The 14822-nt window shown below is 43.4% G+C and overlaps 1 pseudogene; it reads right to left on the reverse strand.

Annotated features, from left to right (window-relative positions):
• Positions 1–9531: 9531 nt before the first annotated feature.
• LOC143172006 (dnaJ homolog subfamily C member 15 pseudogene) lies at positions 9532–9921 on the reverse strand (annotated as a pseudogene).
• Positions 9922–14822: the final 4901 nt, after the last annotated feature.

Here is a 14822-nt window from a genome sequence, read left to right on the forward strand (position 1 = left end):
TAATCTTATCTTTCTCTAGAACTCTGTTTCCTAGCAAATGTCATCAGTGTACAATGCATTCTTTCTCACAATTCCTGTATAAATAAAAAAAAAATTATTAGAATTGCAAGACACTAAACTTTGCTTCATTTTCAATTGAATGAAATTCCACTTACTTCCAAAACCAAGCATTTCTTTTAACCTATCAGAGTAGCTCTCCTTTTAGACTTTGTTAATGCCTATCATAGATTAGGATTTTATTTGACAGTAAATCAAAATTTTCCTAGATTTGGAGGCATGTCTCTTCTTTATCACTTAGGTATATATTATTGAGAAAAAACTTTTTGTGGTTTCACAAAGATTGTCCTTAACCAAGCTCAACCTTTCAAGTAGTATGAGACTGTGGCTCATAGATAAGGCTCCACTTGGAGCAGGTTCACCTCTAAGGGACTGCAGTCTGTGGATAAGTCCAAGCCAGAGCAGGGGCAAGGGGAGGAGTTCATTACAATGTTAAACCCTATGGTCTGGTCCAAAGGGACCAGGGGTGGAGATTGTAATGGATATACCTTTAAATTGTTGTAACCCATGATTTGAGTTGCATGTTATAGGAATTACTATAGCAGGAAACACCTGAACCAATGGAGGACAAGCCTTACAAGAAGCAGTGCAAGTGCAGCCATGACCTGGCTTTGGTGAGCCACTGAGCTGGCTTTGGTGCCCAGTAACTCCGTGCAACACACCACCTCTCCTGTCCTGAGTGACCACCATAACAGATGGAGCCCAAAGTCATGGACTAAATGAACTCAATGGACATTTTGTGGACATTTGTGGACATTTTACAGACATTTCACAGGGGTGGTCCATAGACTAAGGGAATGATATCTGTGTATTATATCAAAGGATGGGAAGGGGAGTGGTGGGTAATGAGAATGTATTGGATAGTGTGAGACCTGAGCATGATGTAAATGGTATGGAATAAGGGGTGGAGAATGTGCTGGTTTTGGCTGGGATAGAGTTAATTTTCTTCATAGTAGCTAGTATGGGGCTATGTTTTGGATTTGCGCTGAAAACAGTGTTGATACTACAGGGATGTTTTTATTATTGCTGAGCAGTGCTTACACAGAGTCAAGGCCTTTTCTGCTTCTCACACCGTCCTGCCAGTGAGTAGGTTGGAGGTGCAGAAAAAGTTGGGAGGAGACACAGCCAGGACAGCTGACCCCAACTGACCAAAGGGATATTCCATACCATATGACGTCGTGCTCAGCATAGAAAGCTGGGGGAAGAAGGAAAGGGGGGACGTTTGGAGTTATGGTGTTTGCCTTCCCAAGTAACCGTCAGGCATGATGGAGCCCTGCTTTCCTGGAGATGGCTGAACACCTGCCTGCCGATGGGAAGTAGTGAATGAATCCTTGCGTGCGCGGCTTTTGCTTTACCTATTAAACTGCCTTTATCTCAATCCATGAGTTTTCTCACTTTTACTCTTCTGATTCTCTCCCCCATCCCACCGAGGGGAAGTAAGCGAGTGGCCGTGTGGTGCTTAGTTGCCAGCTGGAGTTAAACCACGACAACCGTTTTGCCTGACTTTATACAGACCAACAGAGTATTAATTGTTTTTCTGAGACTGTTATGTGCTAAATAGTATAAATATTATCATTATTTTGTTAGCTTCAACACTGAAGGAGTATAATAATGTATATATTATTCTTTTATTTTGGAGATTAAACTAATTCAACCAAACAGCAGAAATTTGTGGTTAAGGATGGCAGTGAGTAAATGTAAATAGTGCAAGGTCAAATCAAATAACTTCTAAACAAGTAGAAAAAAATGATTCATGCTATTTCATAAATGAATTTTCAAGGATTACCTCAAAAAATAGCTGCTATACAGCCTGATCCAGGGACAAATTGATATAAATCTATTTGTTTCAATACAGTTTGAATCAATTAGGAAATCAGGAGAGAAGAGGAGGAAGATTTCTTTCTCTAGTAATATCAGCCTTCAGATCAGGGAAGTGACTTAACCATGTGAAATTTTACTATTGATTTTCTGTGCACTAAGGACTTCACATATATTGAGTATTAGCTTGGATTGTCAGCTGCTGTAAAGCATTAGAGTTGCCAGCTGAGTATATAGCCTGTTGTTATATGTTATAGTTTGACAGGTTTTCTAGTATAAGTACATGACATCCCTTCCAACCCAAACTATCCTATGAATCTATGTCATACAAATACTATCAAGGTAGCATTTTTAATATGTTGGATTTCAATGATTAATGAAGCTTAGTATGCAAATGACCTCTTTTATAAACTCTAGTGAGTTTATATTACATAATCCCATGTAATATGTATTTATATCATTATGTGTAAGATGCATAAAGGGAAAGCCTTTCACTTTTCTTTTTTACAATCATTCAGGCTTTAAAGCCAAAGCACAGTTTCTTTGTTGCTGTTGATTATTTTAAGAGCTTTTCAAAAATAAATATAAGCACAATCTGTATGAACTAGAGCCCAATTAATCAACAGTTTTGAGATTTTCACATGGAAAATTCATACTAAATGGCTGTAAATGGACAGCTGCATAATAGAATTTCCTTAAATGTAACCTTCCCAGTAAGAAGTTTCTCCTACTAGAAGACAGGACTACAGCCTAGTTCTCCCTCCAGAAGAGTATCCTTTCCTTTCTGTGCTACAGCACTTCAGCAAAGAGATAATATTGTGTATAGCTGAGTTCGGCTACAGCTCCAAGCCTGAAAGAGTCATTTTAAATATCAATGCCTAAAGTTAAACATCTTGATAAGCATTTGGCTACAAATGTTCCATTAAAACTCATCCACTAAAATCATCTGAAAATCTCAATCTTAATTCTGTAGACAGTCCTACTTTCCCCTTTTACCTGTAGTTTATTTGGGTTCTATAATAGCATTAGATGAACCAAGAGCAAACCCTCTCCTCACAGTTTTGGTGCCAAAAATGGGACACAGGCAGAATCTTGTTATGTGAATCTAAAGTTACAACCTAAAGGGAGCCCCTTAACCACTGCCAAAACCAAAGGCACTCCAGGCTGTCATTGACTATCATTTTGACATTAGTTTCCCAGACACTAACATCTTTGTCCCTGTGCACACCCAGCGATCCCCCAGACCTGACAAAACAAAGCAGGGCAGAGCCTGGTATGTGTGGAGTGAGGCCAAGGCGCAGGAGCTACGTGCTCCTTCCTCGAAATCTGCTGAAGGGATCAAAGTCCAGAAGATATTTCCAGAGCAGTTTTGGGCAACTCCCTAAATGCTACTACCACTTGGAAATGTAGCAAAAGGAAGAAATTATGCTGTCACTTCTCACCTTTTTCCCCATCTCCAACTTTGGAGTAGTTTTGTGATTGGGGAACATACCATCAATGAAAGATCCATGTTATTTTCAGCGAAGCCACCGAGGCGAAGGGCGAAGGGCTCCGGAGCGGAGGATCGCGACGGGGGACCCTTCCTGAAGCGGCAAAAACCGCGGCCAAACCCGCGAAAAGCAAAAGCGCAGGGAGCGAGAGGGAGCCCCAGCCCCCCCATTCCCCGAGCCGGAGGAGGGCGTTCCTGACGAGCGGCAGCTCTGACTCAGCGTGGGCGGGGACAAGAGGGGCGGCGGCGGCCTAACCCCCTCACTTAGAAGAGCAGCCCCAGGGAGCGCGAGCGACCCGGAGCGCGGCGCGTCAGAAGGGCTGCAGGGAGTGCCTGAGCCTGTCAGCTGTACCGGAGGGCGGCAGAGACACCACCTGTGTGCGGTGTGACCAGGTGGATGATCTGCTCGGCCTGGTGGCAGAGCTGAAGGAGGAGGTGGAAAGGTTGAGGAGTATCCGGGAGTGTGAGAGGGAGATAGATTGGTGGAGCTGCACCCTACTGTCCCTGAGGCAGAGGCAGCAGAAGGAGGCTCCGTGAGAAGCAGAGGATCCCCTGCCTTCTGGCCACCAGGTAGAAAGAGGGGACCTAAGCGACGGGGGGGGGATGGAAACGGGTCCCTGCTCGGCGTGCCAGGCGAACCCCCGCCCGGCCTCCCTCGCCTTCCTGGTTGCCTTTACACAACAGATATGGGGCCCTGGAACTTGAGGGCGAGGCAAGCGAGGATGTAGATGAAGGTCCATCCGGGGGGTTGCCTAGGGTGAGGCAGTCAGCTCCACGCATTATGACTGCCGCTGCTAAGAAAAAAAGGAGGGTAATTGTCATAGGCGATTCCCTTCTGAGGGGAACAGAGGGCCCGATATGCCGACCGGACCCGTCCCACAGGGAAGTCTGCTGCCTCCCTGGGGCCTGGGTCAGAGACATTACTAGGAAACTCCCTGGTCTGGTACGGTCTTCCAATTACTACCCACTGTTGGTTATACAGGCTGGCAGTGATGAGGTTGCAGAGAGAAGTCCTGCAGCGATCAAAAGGGACTTCAGGGCACTGGGGCGACTGGTTCAAGGATCGGGAGCACAGGTAGTGTTTTCCTCTATCCCTACAGTGGCAGGGAAGGATACCGAAAGGAGCAGGAAAACACACCTGATCAACACGTGGCTCAGGGGCTGGTGCCATCGGAGGAATTTTGGTTTTTTTGATCATGGGGAGGTTTACATGGCACCGGGCCTGCTGGTGACAGACGGAGTCCAGCTGTCTCACAAGGGAAAAAGGATCATGGCTCATGAATTGGCAGGGCTCATTGATAGGGCTTTAAACTAGGTTCGAAGGGGAAGGGGATAAAACCAGGCTTGCTAGAGATGAGCCGAGGGGTGGCGTGCCGATGCCGGGGGCGAAATCGATAGCCCAGCTCAAGTGCATATACACCAATGCACGCAGCATGGGCGGCAAACAGGAGGAGCTGGAAGCCATTGTGCAGCGGGAGAGATATGACTTAGTCGCCCTCACAGAAACATGGTGGGGTGACTCTCATGACTGGAGTGCTGCAATGGATGGCTATAGACTCTTCAGAAGGGACAGGCGAGGAAGGAGAGGCGGTGGGGTGGCCCTGTATGTTAGGGAGTGTTTCGATTGTATAGAGCTCAACGATTGTGATGATGGTACGGTTGAGTGTCTATGGGTAAGGATGAGGGGGAAGGCCAACGAGGCAGATATCCTGCTGGGAGTCTGTTATAGACCACCCAACCAGGATGAAGGGGCGGATGAAGCGTTCTATAAGCGGCTGGCAGAAGTCTCTCAATCGCTAGCCCTTGTTCTCGTGGGGGACTTCAACTTCCCGGACGTCTGCTGGAAATACAACACGGCAGAGAGGAAGCAGTCTAGGAGGTTCCTGGAGTGTGTGGAAGACAACTTCCTGACACAGCTGGTAAGTGAGCCTACCAGGGGAGGTGCCTCGCTCGACCTGCTGCTTACAAGCAGAGAAGGACTGGTGGGAGATGTGGTGGTCGGAGGCCGTCTTGGGCTTAGCGACCATGAAATGGTAGAATTCTCGATTCTCGGTGAAGTAAGGAGGGGGGGCAGCAAAACCACAACCATGGACTTCCGGAGGGCGGACTTTGGCCTGTTCAGGACGCTGGTTGAGAGAGTCCCGTGGGAGACGGTCCTGAAGGGCAAAGGGGTCCAGGAAGGCTGGACGATCTTCAAGAAGGAAGTCTTAAAAGCGCAGGAGCAGACTGTCCCTGTACGCCGTAAGAAGAATGGGCGGGGAAGACGACCGGCCTGGCTGAACGGGGAGCTCTTGCTGGGACTCAGGAAAAAAAGGAGAGTTTACCGCTTGTGGAAGAAGGGGCAGGCGACTCAAGAAGAGTACAGGGATCTCATTAGGTCGTGCAGAGAAGAAATGAGAAAGGCAAAAGCCCAGCTAGAACGCAATCTGGCCGCTGTCATTAAAGACAACAAAAAAAGTTTTTACAAATATATTAATGACAAGAAGAGAGCCAAGGAGAATCTCCATCCTTTATTGGATGCAGGGGGGAACGTTGTCACTGAGGATGAGGAAAAGGCTGAGGTACTCAATGCCTTCTTTGCCTCAGTCTTTAACAGGCAGAGCAGTTATCCTCAGGGTACTCGGCCCCCCGAGCTGGAAGATGGGGATGGCGAGCAGGATGAACCCCCCGTAATCCAGGAGGAAGCAGTCAATGACCTGCTATGCCACCTGGACACTCACAAGTCTATGGGGCCGGATGGGATCCACCCGAGAGTGCTGAGGGAGCTGGCGGAGGTGCTCGCCAAGCCGCTCTCCATCATTTATCAGCAGTCCTGGTTAATGGGGGAGGTCCCGGAAGACTGGAGGCTTGCCAATGTGACGCCCATCCACAAGAAGGGCCGGAAGGAGGATCCGGGGAACTACAGGCCTGTCAGCCTGACCTCGGTGCCGGGGAAGATTATGGAGCGGTTCATCTTGAGGGCGCTCACAAGGCATGAGCGGGACAACCAGGGGATCCGGCCTAGCCAGCACAGGTTCATGAGAGGCAGGTCCTGCTTGACCAACCTGATCTCCTTCTATGACCAGGTGACCCGCCTAGTGGATGAGGGAAAGGCTGTGGATGTGGTCTACCTGGACTTCAGTAAGGCCTTTGACACTGTCTCCCACAGCATTCTCCTAGAGAAGCTGGCGACTCACGGCTTAGACAGGTGGACTCTGCGCTGGGTCAAAAACTGGCTGGACGGCCGGGCCCAGAGAGTTGTGGTGAATGGAGTTACATCCAGTTGGCGGCCGGTCACGAGCGGTGTTCCCCAGGGCTCAGTACTGGGGCCGGTCTTGTTCAATATCTTTATCAATGATCTGGATGAGGGGATTGAGTGCACCCTCAGTAAGTGTGCAGACGACACCAAGCTGGGCGGGAGTGTTGATCTGCTCGAGGGTAGGAAGGCTCTGCAGAGGGACCTGGACAGGCTGGATCGATGGGCCCAGGCCAACTGTATGAGGTTCAACAAGGACAAGTGCCGGGTCCTGCACTTTGGCCACAACAACCCCATGCAGCGCTACAGGCTTGGGGAAGAGGGGCTGGAAAGCTGCCCAGCAGAGAAGGACCTGGGGGTGTTGGTCGACAGCCGGCTGAACATGAGCCGGCAGTGTGCCCAGGCGGCCAAGAAGGCCGATGGCATCCTGGCCTGTATCAGAAATAGTGTGGCCAGCAGGAGTAGGGAAGTGATCGTGCCCCTGTACTCGGCACTGGTGAGGCCGCACCTCGAATACTGTGTTCAGTTTTGGGCCCCTCGCTACAAGAAGGACGTTGAGGTGCTGGAGCGTGTCCAGGGAAGGGCAATGAGGCTGGTGAGGGGTCTGGAGAACAAGTCTTATGAGGAGCGGCTGAGGGAACTGGGACTGTTTAGCCTGGAGAAAAGGAGGCTGAGGGGAGACCTCATCGCTCTCTACAACTACCTGAAAGGAGGTTGTAGCGAGGTGTGTGTTGGTCTTTTCTCCGAAGTAACAAGTGATAGGACGAGAGGAAATGGCCTCAAGTTGCGCCAGGGGAGGTTTAGATTGGATGTAAGGAAAAATTTCTTTACTGAAAGAGTGGTTAAACATTGGAACAGGCTGCCCAGGGAAGTGGTGGAGTCCCCATCCCTGGAAGTATTTAAAAGACGTGTAGATGAGGTGCTTAGGGACATGGTTTAGTGGGCATGGTGGTGTTGGGTTGACGGTTGGACTCGATGATCTTAGAGGTCTTTTCCAACCTCAGTGATTCTATGATTCTATGATTCTATTTCCCTCTTTTCCCACCCCTCTCCCACGGCACTTCTGTATCCCAGTTAGGATGTACAGTCTGGGTGGGCAACCAGATGGACAAAATACTGGCTGGATGATCGGGCTAAAAAGGCCACACTGAATGGGATAAAGCCCTGAGTAATCTGGTCTGGACCTCCTAGCTGACCCTACTTTGAGGCGGATGTTGGTCTAAAGACCTCCTGAGGTCCCTTCCAGCCCCAAATCCAACTTGAGTCGTCCTATGGTCCTGCAAACAAGTGTGGAAGAGACTGCAATAACATAAGGGTGGTTTTTACATCTCTTGTTAAACATGTACTGTTGCTCAATAAGATTTGTTAAGTCAGGAAGAGGAAACAAAGCTAGTGAACAGGGCTCCTATTAGGAGGATGGGAACAGAAGCTCATTTTGGACTTCACTCTGATTACTTTTTTAAATATTATATTATATTAATTTTATTCAGTTTCACCTGAGTTACAGGAATCACTGGAGCATGACCCAGACATTTTCCCATATCCAATGTGGCTATCCTAGGAACTGGGACAGAGACTCATTCTTGGCCTCATTCTAGCTAAATGAAATTTGAATTATTCCCTGCTTATAAATACAGCTCCTCCAAAGAAATCAGTTTGAGTGGGGCATCTGTTCTGGGGCAGTAAGGAAAAGCAACCAGTAAGATGTGAGCTGACTGTGAGTCATTTCCTCAGGTTAATATTGAAGCCAAGGATAGCATATAGAGAATTTTACTTTATGATGGATTTATAGTGCTTGCTGTACAGGAAGTGTTGTTTCCTAATTAACACTGTTGTTAAATACAGTCATCTAAGTTTTTACTGAATAAGACATTAAGCCAAAAGATCCAACCACATTAATTATATCATGTCAAATTTTGTGAATTAATTTCTAAAAACCTTAATTGTAATCCTATGCACTTTAAAATATTGTGACATTTTTCAGATTGTGGCCCATCTTCTGTAGTTTCTTGTCCTCTGGTAAAACACAGAACCCACAATTAATTAATAAGTAGTGAAAATCATATTTTTCTTTACCCACATACTGGTAGAAAAAAGATGTCACAGAACACGTTCTTCTATTCCATAATTTCAGGTGCATAATAGTCTGGTCGTACGTGTACGTTATGGGAGATACAGCCACCCCTGAGGACATGATCCAGCAGAGAGAACTGAAATCAGATGTCCAAACCCCTTACACAACATGACAAAGGGAAATTTAGCGTTTTGAATTGTTGCAACAAATTTTAATCAAATCTTTCATTTTTTTTGATGTCTGGCATTTTACAATTTTACAATTTACAATTTTATCTAGATCAAAATATGTTCCAAATAACATTTTTGAAATTCTCCCTAATGTGGAAAATTTCAACTTTTCCTTCCTAGGATGAAAACTAAAACGGCAAATGTCAAATTTCTCTTGAGGTGGGATTTCTGAATTTCAAACAACTCTAGCTGTTACCTCATAGTCATGTATAAGAAATTTGAAACAGAGAAAGATATTTCATGTTTCTTGGCTTGGTTGTGTTGTAAAGCACTTGCAGTATTCTTAGCCATTTATGTTCTGCAGTAGGGAAAATCTTTCATGACATTTGTTTACAGTCTAAAGTCTGTAAATTCAGAGTCTGAGTTTAGAATCATAGAATATCTTGAGTTGGAAGGGATCCATAAGGATCATCAAATCCAACTCCCTGCTCCTCGCAGGAGCATAACTGTACATAACTTTACATAACTGTAAAAGGTTTCAGTTTGCTTTTAAATAATCTTAAACTTTTAATTATGACAATAAATAGGAACAATCAATGCAGTGTTAAGAAACTGTGCAGAGCAAGTAGATATGAAAGCTGTTGCACAATGCGTCTGCTGAATCTCTTATGACCCAAGGCTTCCGATTTCAATTTTTGGCAGTGGATTCCAAAAAGTCTTTTGCTTCATTTATTTTTGTTAAGTAAGGTGATCCACCTTTATCAGGATGATTCAAAATCATGATTCTTCTATGGGCTGTTCTGATTTTGGCCTTGCCAGCAGATGGATTTACACCTAAAATAATACTAGCTTCTCACCTACTCATTTTCTGTTCAAATCCTCCTTTATAGTACGATGAAATCCTCTTTGCTGTCTCTGTAATTGCCTACTCCAATGGTTTCCAAAGGTGGAAAGCATAACAACCTGCAAATGCAACAGTTGCAACACCAAGTCCAACTGCTATCATAGTTCTGGCAAGCCCTTGGTCCAGCTCGGCTTGGCAGTTGCCGGCACCCATAGGGACCCTGGTGTAATCGGCATAGCGAGTTTGGATTTAGCATTGTTTGGATTCTGTAGACACAAAACAGTTATGTTAGTCTTCAATTTCCAAACATTCCTTGAAAAAATGAGACAATTCCATTGTTTTTAGGTTAAGATATATATGTATTTAAGATATATGTATATTTAAAATGTGTGGATTTTTGATAGGAAGAAGTACATTATTGTAGTCAATGGGTAAATCCTGTGAAATGATTATGTTATTCAAGGGATAAATTACTGTGTAAACTCATTTTAAAGTAAGGTTCATTTTTTAATATGGATTAACAAATTCCATGTAACACAATCCTGGGTCTGTATGTTATCATTCAGAAGCAGGAAGCTTTAGAGGTAAAATTTCTCACATTAATGTATTCTATAAGGATATTAACGGGTTGTAAAATCTCACAAACCCAAAGTTATAGTAAAATATGTATTTAACTCTATTTATAGTAAAATCCCTACTTAACTTTTAATTTCTTTATGCTTAAGGTTAATTAGGTTGGCTCCTTTGCAAGTGACCTTGGAAACAGGAATATCTCTCTCTCTCTCTTCTCTGTTAGATCACTCATTTGTGTTGTGTATGCAAGTATATGCTCTCTAAGTTACTAAGAATGGCCTGCTTTGAGTTATATTACCAAAGTACATGTGTGATTGTCAGTGATTTGCAAAGATTTACCACTGTATCATAAGGGATGATAAGAGTTAAGAATATCTGTAAGATGACATAAAGATGCCTAATACATAATTATATTAGACAAGCTAATTGAGAGGGGGAAAAACTAAGAGGGGGAGTAAACGAACTCATCCTTCCCCATACCCTGCAATGTCTCAGTGTCAAAAAGAATGGAGGAGCAAATCTTTATAGGAAAGGGAAACTAGAAGCTGAAATTCCAGGCTTAGGTGAGGATAGACAATTAAATAGATTATTCAAAAGGAGTTGTCACCCAGATTTGTACTTCTCCAGCTTGGCTTCTCTTGGTACTGCAGACATCCACTGATGTCGAGAACTGATGCCTCAGAGATGTTCAGGGGTGCCTCTGCCCTTTGCCTGAGGCTGAAGTGGAGAGGAAGTTGCTGGGAAAAGCAGTGGATATAAAAATATGGGCTGCAAATGGCTGAGACATGATGTAGGGCCAAAGTGCATTTGTTGAAGATGTTTGCGGTGAGTGAGGAATGCCATGATTTTTCTTTCTTTTGCTTTAGAAAAAAGTGCATATCTCGGAAGAATTTGCTTCCCATCCTGAAGTCTAAGTGAGGAAGTGGTTTGGTATGAAGTCCTGGCAATATAAATATAATATATTATAGTTAGCAATATAAATCCCCCAGACTTCAGTAACCAGAGTTAAAATGCACACACACAAGCTTAGATAGGTTCTTGAGTTTTGTCATCCTTCGCTGGTACAGAGGAACTATTTGCCATTCATTTTTACAACTGTGCATTTCTCAGTTCTCTTCTTCACAATGTTCCTGAGTTCCTAGTCTCAAGGCCTTCATATATACTTAATTTGAATTGCCATACAGCCTCAGGGGAAGAAATAACCCCCTCCAAAAAAACAGTACAGGTGGGCATCTCGTTGAGGTTATCCCAGTGTGTGTAAATACTTTGTCCAAATGCCCCCTATTTTACAGAAATAGCCATTCAATGACAGAGTGCACATGGGAAGCCATGCAGTAAGTGTACCTATTGTGCATTTTGGAGAGGAAGGAGAGATCTACTTTTAGAATTAAAAGGAGTTTTCTATATTGCAAAATTTGTGCTAAGCACCTACACAGCTCTGGCGATTTCATAGGGTAGAGGCAACATTGCAAGACATGGGCCTAAGTCTCAAGTTTGACACTAGAGGGAGAAAGCAGGCCCATAAAAGTATAACAGATTATTTCTTCTCATTCTCAAAAATGAACCAAGCTAGCCCGAAGACTTTTTTTTTTTCCCAAAAAATGATTTGTTCATTTGGTTTTTCCCTCACCTATTCTTGTGCAGATCAGAAAGCTTGATGTTTGGCTGATCTGATCTGGACAAGTGATGTTCATGTTTAAACTAGACAGGATGCTCAGCCAAATCTCTTTTCAGTAGCTACAGGAACAGAAAAGAAAAACAACAACAGCAGCAACAAAACTCTTACAACCTAGGGCTGCTTTCTATTTGAAGTAGCAATAAAAGTAATGTAGCTTTAGCCAGAGCTGAGCTGCTGCAAATGGAAAGAGTTAGTTTTCTAAGTTGGTATATATGCTTAATTGAGAAGAGCTGGGAGTCTCAGCATGGGAATAATGGACACCAGATAAGGAAGAAAGTGGCAGACATGAAAAAATCACTGAAATCTGCTTCTAGCTTTGGATTGAACTGGAGACAAATCCTCTGCCAATGAAAACTGTTACCAGTAGTAGTAGTCTACACAAAATGCTTGGCTGCTAGCTGACAGCAGTTTCCCTGTGCCAGATTCCTGTGATGGAGGCAGTGTGGACCTATTACTTTCATGTACATAGAGTACAAAGAAATAAAAGCTCTTGTTGTTGTTGTTAAAGCGAAGCTGGCAAATATTTTTATTTTCTGCAACTAGTCTTCGCAGGGCCTGAAAACCAGCTGTGCACAGTGAAGCACCTGTACAAAGGAGAAGCAAGCAATAACAGAAAACTAGCAATAACTGAATGAAGGCGCTTTTTTTTCTCATGTTTAATGTCAATTTGTGAAACATTTTACATTTTTCTAAGGCAAGGCTTCCTTGACAGTCCAGAAACCAGCTGAGTACAGGAGCCTACCTCTGCATTTTAATGAAATGAAACAGGACAAAGAAACAGTACGTGAACTTGGAGTCTTTTTTTCTACCCTGTGTAATGACAGCTGGGCAAATATTTTTATATTCAGTGGTGAAAGTCACTCAGCAAACTGCATTGCACTACATGCAATACAGAATTACAAGGTTTACACTTCTCTTCATCAATAAAACAGTTCTTTTACAGCAGGTGCCACAAGGCTTCCGGGGGAATTTGAATAGAAGTGAAAGGTAAAAAACCCAGCCCTTGCTTCATAGGTGCCCTTGCTTCATTCCCATGCCATGAACTTGGGTACATTTCTAAAAATCTGATTAGTCAAATCTCCTCTGGACTTCTTAATATTAGGGCTAATCCTGAAGCACATATTCAGGCAAAACTCCTACTGTGTATGTGCCAAATCGGTAAACAGTCCAGGTTCAAACCAGTAAATGCTAGGGTCTGAGCAAGCTGTTTGAGGACCACAGGTGAAGCAGAGCTGAATACTCTGAACTGTTGCAGTCACCCACTTGATAGACTTTCTACCATCAACGTTGCAAAAACCAGCAGACATAGGACAAAAACAAGCCTTTTGTCTTTGCAACTTCATGTTCCTAAGAGTGCCTGTCCAAGCTCTACGGATGCTGAGTGCCACCTGAACAGGCTACAAACTGATGGATCAGCTGCAGTTAGTCGCAGTCCTTCATGATGAAATTACTTGAAAAATAAATTATTTTGCAATTAAATTACAGGACGCTGCTGAAATAAATTAGGAGATGGAGGATGGGATTGCTCTGCTGGATACACACACAACTGGAAGCACCAAGAAATATATAGAAATGATCCTCTGACAGTAGAATGTCATTGAAATGGCTTTAGAAAGCTGTATATCTTAAGTTTTTTTGAATTAAGAATTCTTCAGATTACATATGGTGATTTTATTAACCTTAGTTACACAATGCCATAACCACTTACTACAGTTAGCGCAAAAGAATGGCAACACTTAAGTGGAAGTTGAATAAATGTTTTGTGAAGATATAGGACGCTTATTAAAGATGCCAAGTTTACAGAATAACTCCTATAGGAAATAAAGCTTTCCACTGTATTCCTCCTTTAAAATAACTTTTTTCCTCTGCTACCATCAGATCATTATATGCACATTCATTCAATTTATTGATTTAGCTTTCAATAGTGATAGGACACATTTCTCTTTGGTGTGAGAATGAGAATGGATCTAACATAATTTTGAAACATAAAAGTGGAAAGAACAACATTAGCCATTAAATTGAAACCTCCACAGCACATGCAACCTCGAGATTAACAGATGCTCAGGATAGAATTGTTCATAACACATACCTGAAAACCCTTCCCGGCACCCTAAAATAGAAATTATGACCAACAGAATAAGAGTTTGAAAGTGACACAAATGATGGTGTTTTGCAAGAAGAGAACAGGGGTGGCAAAATGTATTGCCAATATCCTGGGTTCTTGTTATAGCAAGGAATTTCTCAACAGAGATATGCAGATTATTCTAGAAAGTGGGTCACACCATGTTAAAAAGGAGTGAAATAAATCTCATGCTAAACTTCAAACCATACTAACTTCATGTTGAGAAGGCCAAGAAAAAAATCTGACATGAGGAAAAATTCCTTTCTGTCCTAAATCTGACAGTTTGTTTAGCTCAGCGTATCTGAGCAAAGCACATCAGCCTTATTTTTTTAATCCAGAAACAGATAACATTAGTAGTTGTAAGAGGCAGTATCAAGTTGTTTGTATACAATAATCTGTAAGAGGTATTCTTGAGGCAATAGTAACAAAGATAATACATTCTTATTGTAGATAGCAGATGATGTAAGCAATAAAGCCATTGACTCAGGGGAGCTAGGATTTCACCCACTACAGCATTGGATCATTTCTGGAAGACTAACATTTTTTTAATTACATGATCTGTTTATGTAACACTGGTTGACTCATTGTAAACCACTGATGCTGCTGTGATAACTAAATTGCCACACTTAACATAGTCTTATTCATAAACCAGAGTAACAAAAACTATGTTACATGAATAAAAAACCACTGAATTGGATATATAAATTAAAGCTGATCTTGTCTGGAAGCACAGCATCCAAGCACCCCATGGCCTTGCCATCA

This window comes from Aptenodytes patagonicus, chromosome W (assembly GCF_965638725.1).
Source record: "Aptenodytes patagonicus chromosome W, bAptPat1.pri.cur, whole genome shotgun sequence".
Classification (NCBI taxonomy): domain Eukaryota; kingdom Metazoa; phylum Chordata; class Aves; order Sphenisciformes; family Spheniscidae; genus Aptenodytes; species Aptenodytes patagonicus.